Source organism: Arachis duranensis, chromosome 5 (assembly GCF_000817695.3).
Source record: "Arachis duranensis cultivar V14167 chromosome 5, aradu.V14167.gnm2.J7QH, whole genome shotgun sequence".
NCBI lineage: Eukaryota > Viridiplantae > Streptophyta > Magnoliopsida > Fabales > Fabaceae > Arachis > Arachis duranensis.
Window position 1 is genome coordinate 54,722,048 of NC_029776.3, and position 8,063 is coordinate 54,730,110.

Below are 8,063 nucleotides of genomic sequence, written 5' to 3' on the forward strand. Positions count from 1 at the left end.
AGCTTTTTAATTTCCTTTTCAAATCTTTTTCAAAATATTTTTTCAATCATATCTTTTTAATCATATCTTTTTCAAATCATACTTTTTCAAAATCAATTTCAAAAATCTTTTCCAACTTCTTATCTTTTCAAAATTGATTTTCAAATCTTTTTCAACTAACTAATTGATTTTTTGTTTGTTTCTTATCTTTTTCAAAACCACCTAACTACTTTTCTCTCTCTAATTTTCAAAATTTCTTGCCTCTTTTACAAAATTCTTTTTAATTAACTAATTGTTTCAAATTTTAATTTTAATTTTATTTCTTCTCTTAATTTTCAAAAATCACTAACTCTTTTTTCAAAAACAATTTTCGAAAACTCTTCTCTCTCATCTTTTTCTATTTATTTATTCATTTACTAATACTTCTCTTCATATTAAAATTCGAACCCTCTTTTCCTCTCTGTGTTTGAATTTTTCTCTTCTCCTTCTTATATTCTTTTCTTCTTCTACTCACATAAAGAAATCTCTATACTGTGACATAGAGCATTCCTCTTCTTTTCTGTTCTCTTCTTTTTCATATGAGCAGGAGCAAGGACAAGAACATTCTTGTTGAAGCAGATCCTAAACCTGAAAGGACTCTGAAGAAGAAGCTAAGAGAAGCTAAAGCACAACAATTCAGAGAAAACCTTACAGAGATTCTCAAAAAAGAAGGAGACATGGTCGAACCCAATAATAATGCAAGGAGGATGCTTGGTGATTATACTACACCTACTTCTAATTTTTATGGAAGAAACATTTCAATCCCTGCCATTGAAGCAAATAATTTTGAGTTGAAGCCTCAACTAGTTGCTCCAATGCAACAGAACTGCAAGTTTCATGGACTTCCATCAGAAGATCCCTATCAGTTTTTAACTGAGTTCTTGCAGATATGTGATACTGTTAAGACTAATGGAGTAGATCCTGAAGTCTACATGCTCATGCTTTTCCCTTTTGCATTGAGAGACAAAGCTAGAACATGGTTGGACTCACAACCTAAAGATAGCCTGGACTCTTGGGATAAGCTGGTCACGGCCTTCCTGGCCAAGTTCTTTCCTCCTCAAAAGCTGAGCAAGCTTAGAGTTGATGTTCATACCTTCAAGCAAAAAGATGGTGAATCCCTATATGAAGCTTGGGAAAGATACAAGCAGTTGACCAAAAAGTGTCCTTCTGGCATGCTTTCAGAATGGACCATCTTTGATATATTCTATGATGGTCTGTCTGAATTGTCTAAGATGTCACTGGACCATTCTGCAGGTGGATCCATTCACCTAAAGAAAATGCCTGCAGAAGCTCAAGAACTCATTGATATGGTTGCAAATAACCAATTCATGTACACCACTGAGAGGAACCCTGTGACTAATGGGACACCTCAGAAGAGGGGAATTCTTGAAATTGATACTCTGAATGCAATATTGGCTCAGAACAAAATGTTGACTCACCAAGTCAACATGATTTCTCAGAGTCTGAATGGACAGCAAAATGCATCCAACAGTACTAAAGATACATCTTCTGAAGAAGAAGCTTATGATCCTGAGAACCTTGTAATGGCAGAGGTGAATTACATGGGTGAACCCTATGGAAACACCTATAATTCCTCATGGAGAAATCATCCAAATTTCTCACGGAAGGATCAACAAAAGCCTCAACAAGGCTTTAATAATGGTGGAAGAAACAGGTTTAGCAATAGGAAGCCTTTTCCTTCATACGGCCACTTTAAGTTTCATGAGCAGATAATTTATACGCTTTTTGGCATTGTTTTTAGGTAGTTTTTAGTAGGATCTAGCTACTTTTAGGGATGTTTTCATTAGTTTTTATGTAAAATTCACATTTCTGGCCTTTACTATGAGTTTGTGTGTTTTTCTGTGATTTCAGGTATTTTCTGGCTGAAATTGGGGGACCTGAGCAAAACTCTGATAAGAAGGCTGACAAAGGACTGCAGATGTTGTTGGAATCTGACCTCCCTGCACTCGAAATAGATTTTCTGGAGCTACAGAACTCCAAATGGCGTGCTCTCAACGGCGTTGGAAATTAGACATCCAGAGCTTTCCAGCAATATATAATAGTCCATACTTTATTTGTGATTAGATGACATAAACTAGCGCTCAATGCCAGTTCCATGCTGCATTCTGGAGTTAAACGCTAGAAACACGTCACGAACCAGAGTTGAACGCCAAAAACACGTTACAACTTGGCGTTCAACTCCAATATAAGCCTCAGCTCGTGTAAAGATCAAGCTCAGCCCAAGCACACACCAAGTGGGCCCCGGAAGTGGATTTCTACATCAATTACTTACTTCTGTAAACCCTAGTAGCTAGTCTAATATAAATAGGATATTTTACTATTGTATTTGATATCTTTGGTCTCAGTTTTATTTTATTATTCATCTTAGAAGACTATTGATCACGTTTGGGGGCTAGCCATTCGGCCATGCCTGGACTTTCATCACTTATGTATTTTTAACGGTGGAGTTTCTACACACCATAGATTAAGGGTGTGGAGCTCTGCTGTACCTCAAGTTTCAATGCAATTACTACTATTTTCTATTCAATTCCGCTTGTTTTTATTCTAAGATATTTGTTGCACTTCAACATGATGAATGTGATGATCCGTGACACTCATCATCATTCTCACCTATGAACACGTGACTGACAACCACTTCCGTTCTACCTTAGACCGGGCGCATATCTCTTGGATTCCTTAATCAAAATCTTCGTGGTATAAGCTAGAATTGATGGCGGCATTCATGAGAATCCAGAAAGTCTAAACCTTGTCTGTGGTATTCTGAGTAGGATTCCGGGATTGAATGACTGTGACGAGCTTCAAACTCGCGATTGTTGGGCATGATGACAAACGCAAAAGAATCAAAGGATTCTATTCCAGCATGATCGAGAACCGGCAGATGATTAGCCATGCCGTGACAGAGAATTTGGACCTTTTTCACTGAGAGGATGGGATGTAGCCATTGACAACAGTGATGCCCTACATACAGCTTGCCATAGAAAGGAGTGACAAAATTGGATAAAAGCAGTAGGAAAGCAGACATCCAACAGGGACAAGCACCTCCAAACACTTGTCTGAAATTCCCACCATTGAATTACATGAGTAACTATGTCTTTATTTTACGTTTATTATTTATTATTATTCGAGAATCCATAACCAATTATTATCCACCTAACTGAGATTTACAAGATGACCATAGCTTGCTTCATACCAACAATCTCCATGGGATCGACCCTTACTCACGTAAGGTATTACTTGGACGACCCAGTACACTTGCTGGTTAGTTGTGTGGAGTTGTGACAAAGTGTGATTCATGTTTAAGAGCACCAAGTCTTTGGAGCCATTGTTGATGATCACAATTTTGTCCACCAAGTTTTTGGCGCCGTTGCCGGGGATTGTTCGAGTTTGGACAACTGACGGTTCATCTTGTTGCTCAGATTAGGTAATTTTCTTTTTATTTTCTTTTCAAAAAGTTTTCAAAAATATTTTTCAAAATTTCTCACCTGTTTTCAAAAATTTCAGAGTTTTCAAGAATGAATCCTAGAGTTTCATATAACATGTTTTAGCTTGGCTGGCTATTAAGCCATGTCTAACTCATAGGATTTTGATTGAGGACTATGAATTCATTACTTTCTTTTTCCAAAATATGTTTTTGAAAAATTTAGTAAGAAAATACAAAAAAATCATAAAATCATAAAAACCAAAAATATTTTGTGTTCTTGTTTGAGTCTTGAGTCAATTTTTAAGTTTGGTGTCTATTGCATGTTCATCTTATTCTTGCATTTTTTTTCGAAAACTCATGCATTCATAGTGTTCTTCATGATCTTCAAGTTGTTCTTGGTAAGTCTTCTTGTTTGATCTTGATGTTTTCTTGTTTTGTATTTTTTGTTGTTTATCATATGCATTTTTCGTTTGTTAGAGTCCAAGCATTAAAGATTTCTAAGTTTGGTGTCTTGCATGTTTACTTTGCATCAAAAATATGTTCTTGATGTTCATCATGATCTTCAAAGTGTTCTTGGTGTTCATCTTGACATTCATAGTGTTCTTGCATGCATCATTTGTTTTGATCCAAAATTTTCATGTTTTGGGTCATTTTTGTGTTTTTCTCTCTCATCATTAAAAATTCAAAAATGAAAAAATTATCTTTTCCTTATTTCTCTCAAAAATTCGAAATTTTGGGTTGAATTGGTCAAAATTTTTTAAAATAAGTTGTTTTCTTGTTAGTCAAGTCAAAATTTTAATTTTAAAAATCTTATCTTTGCAAAAACTTTTTCAAAAATCAAATCTTTTTCATTTTTTTATTTTCAAAAATTTTAAAAATATTTTCCAAAAATCTTTTTCTTAATATTATTTCATAATTTTTGAAATTACACTAAGAATTAATGTGATTGATTCAAGAAAAATTTGAAGTTTGTTAATTTCTTGTTAAGAAAGGCTCAATCTTTAAATTCTAGAATCATATCTTTTAGTTTCTTGTTAGTTAAGTAATTAATTTTAATTTTAAAAATTCAATCTTTTTCAACCATATCTTTTTATCATATCTTTTTACCATATCTTTTATATCTTTTTCAAAATTTTATCTTTTTCAAAAAAAAAAAAATTTTGATTTCAAAATATCTTATCTTATCTTTTCAAATTTGATTTTCAAATCTTTTTCAACTAACTGTTTGACTTTTTGTTTGTTTCTTATCTTTTTCAAAACCACCTAACTACTTCTCCCTCTCTAATTTTCGAAAATATCTCCCCCTTTTTCAAAATTATTCTTAAATTAATTAATTGTTTCAAATTTTAATTTTAATTTTAATTCTTCCTTTAATCTTCGAAAATCACTAACTCCTTTTCAAAATTAATTTTCAAATTCTCTCCCCCTCATCTTCCTCTATTTATTTATTTATTCACTAACACTTTTCTTCATCTCAAATCACTACCTCTATCCTTACCTTTCTGTTTGGATTCTCCTTTCTTTATTCCCTTTCTTCTTCTACTAACAATAAAGAACCTCTTTACTATGACATAGAGGATTCCTCTTCTCTTCTTTTTCTGTTCTATTCTCTTTCATATGAGCAGGAACAAGGAAAAATGCATTCTTGTTGAAGCTGATCCAGAACCTGAAAGGACTCTGAAGAGAAAACTAAGAGAAGCTAAATTACAACAATCCAGAGATAACCTTGCTGAAATTTTTGAACAAAAAAGGTAGATGGCAGCCGAACCCAACAACAATAATGCAAGAAGGATGCTTGGTGATTATACTACACCTACTTCCAAGTTTGATGGAAGAAGCATCTCAATTCTTGCCATTGGAGCAAACAATTTTGAGCTGAAACCTCAACCAGTTGCTCTAATGCAACAGAACTGCAAGTTTCATGGACTTCCATCAGAAGATCCCTACCAGTTTTTAACTGAGCTCTTGTAGATCTGTGAGACTGTTAAGACTAATAGAGTAGATCCTAAAGTCTACAGGCTCATGCTTTTCCCTTTTGCTGTAAGAGACAGAGCTAGAACATGGTTGGATTCTCAACCTAAAGATAGCCTGGACTCCTGGGATAAGCTGGTCACGGCCTTCTTGGCCAAGTTCTTTCCTCCTCAAAAGCTGAGCAAGCTTAGAGTGGATCTTCAGACCTTCAAACAAAAAGATGGTGAATCCCTCTATGAAGCTTGGGAAAGATACAAACAGATGACCAAGAGATGTCCTTCTGACATGTTTTCAGAATGGACCATGATAGATATATTCTATTATGGTCTATCTGAGTTCTCTAAGATGTCATTGGACCATTCTGCAGTTGGATCCATTCACCTAAAGAAAATGCCTGCAGAAGCTCAAGAACTTATTAACATTGTTGCAAATAACCAGTTCATGTACACTTCTGAGAGGAATTCCGTGAATAATGGGACACCTTAAAGGAAGGGAGTTTTTGAAATTGATGCTTTGAATGCCATATTGGCTCAGAACAAAGTGTTGACTCAGCAAGTTAACATGATTTCTCAAAGTTTGAATGGATGGCAAAATGCATCCAACAGTACTAAAAAGGCATCTTCTGAAAAAGAAGCTTATGATCCTGAGAACCCTGCAATAGCAGAGGTAAATTACATGGGTGAACCTTATGGAAACACCTATAATTCATCATGGAGAAATCATCCAAATTTCTCATGGAAGGATCAACAAAAGCCTCAACAAGGCTTTAATAATGGTGGAAGAAATAGACTCAGCAATATCAAGCCTTATCCATCATCTTCTCAGCAATAGACAGAGAATTATGAACAGAATACCTCTAACTTAGCAAATTTAGTCTCTGATCTGTCTAAGGCCACTTTAAGTTTCACGAATGAAACAAGGTCCTCCATCAGAAATCTGGAGGCACAAGTGGGCCAACTGAGTAAGAAAATCACTGAAACCCCTCCTAGTACTCTCCCAAGCAATACTGAAGAAAATCCAAAAAGAGAGTGCAAGGCCATTGATATAATCAATATGGACGAACCTAGAGAAAAAGGAGAGGATGTGAATCCCAATGAGGAAGACCTCATGGGACGTCTCTCAAGCAAGAAGGAGTTCCCTATTGATGACCTAAAGGAATCTGAGGCTCATATAGAGACCATAGAAATTCCATTAAACCTTCTTCTGCCATTCATGAGCTCTGAAGACTATTCTTCCTTTGAAGAGGATGAAGATGTGACTGAAGAGCAAGTTGCTCAATATCTAGGAGCCATCATGAAGCTAAATGCCAAGTTATTTGATAATGAGAGGAAGCATGAAAAGCTTCTCTCAATACAGAGTCAAACAAAACCCCCACAATCAAACTCTAAGTTTGGTGTTGGGAGGCCACAACCAAACTCTAAGTTTGGTGTTGAGAAGCCCCCACATTCAAACTCTAAAGTTTGGTGTTGAAAGGCCCTCATCATGCTCTGAATATCTGTGAGGCTCCATGAGAGCCCACTGTCAAGCTAGTGACATTAAAAGAGCGCTTATTGGGAGGCAACCCAATTTTTATTTATCTAATTCTATTTTTATTTTATTGTTATTTTATGTTTTATTAGGTTCATGATCATGTGGAGTCATGAAAAAAATACAAAAATTAAAAACAGAATCAAACACAGCAGAAGAAAAATCACACCCTAGAGGAAGGACTTACTGGCGTTTAAACGCCAGTAAGGAGCATCTGGCTGGCGTTCAACGCGAGAACAGAGCATGGATTTGGCGTTGAACACCATAAACAAGCAACATCCTGGCATTTGAACGCCAAGAATACACCCTGAGGAAGAGCTGGTGATGAACGCCAGAAATAAGCATGGAACTGGCGTTCAACGCCAGAAACATGCTACACATGGGCGTTGAACGCCCAAAACAAGCATCAATCTGGCGTCTAAATGCCAAAATTGCATGCAAAGGCATTTTACACGCCTAATTGGTGCAAGGATGTAAATCCTTGACACCCCAGGATCTGTGGACCCCACAGGATCCCCACCTACCTCAAGTCACATTCTCTCCTCTTCTTCACATTCAAACTCTCTTCCCCAAAAACCCTTCACCAATCACCTCAATCTTTCTTCCCCATTACCCCTTCACCACTCACATCTATCATATCTTTCCCACCCAAACAAACCCTACATAGCCGAATACACACTTCTCTCCCTCTCCTCCATATCTTCTTCTTCTTCTATTCTTTCTTCTTTTGCTCGAGGGCGAGCAGCATTCTAAGTTTGGTGTGGTAAAAGCATAGCTTTTTTGCTTTTCCATAACCATTGATGGCACCTAAGGCCAGAGAAACCTCAAAAAAAGAAGAAGAAGAAAAAGGGAAGACAATTGCTTCCACCTCTGAGTCATGGGAGATGGAGAGATTCATCTCAAGGGTCCATAGCTCAGTAATAAAGCATTTGACTGCACATCAAGAGAGCATGAGGAATTCCCTAATCAAGAAATCCCTGAGATACCTCAGGAGATACATGTTCCTCCACATAATTATTGGGAGCAATGGTGGACGAAATTGTGATCACTACAACTTCGCACAACTAACCAGCAAGTGTACTGGGTCGTCCAAGTAATAAACCTT

At 36.3% G+C, this 8,063-nt stretch overlaps 1 non-coding gene across 1 annotated transcript; it reads right to left on the reverse strand.

The window, feature by feature from the left end:
• Positions 1–1,088: 1,088 nt before the first annotated feature.
• LOC127747810 (small nucleolar RNA R71) lies at positions 1,089–1,192 on the reverse strand. The gene has a single exon (XR_008009757.1). It is a non-coding gene; the product is annotated as a small nucleolar RNA R71 (small nucleolar RNA).
• Between the last annotated feature and the right edge of the window lie 6,871 nt (positions 1,193–8,063).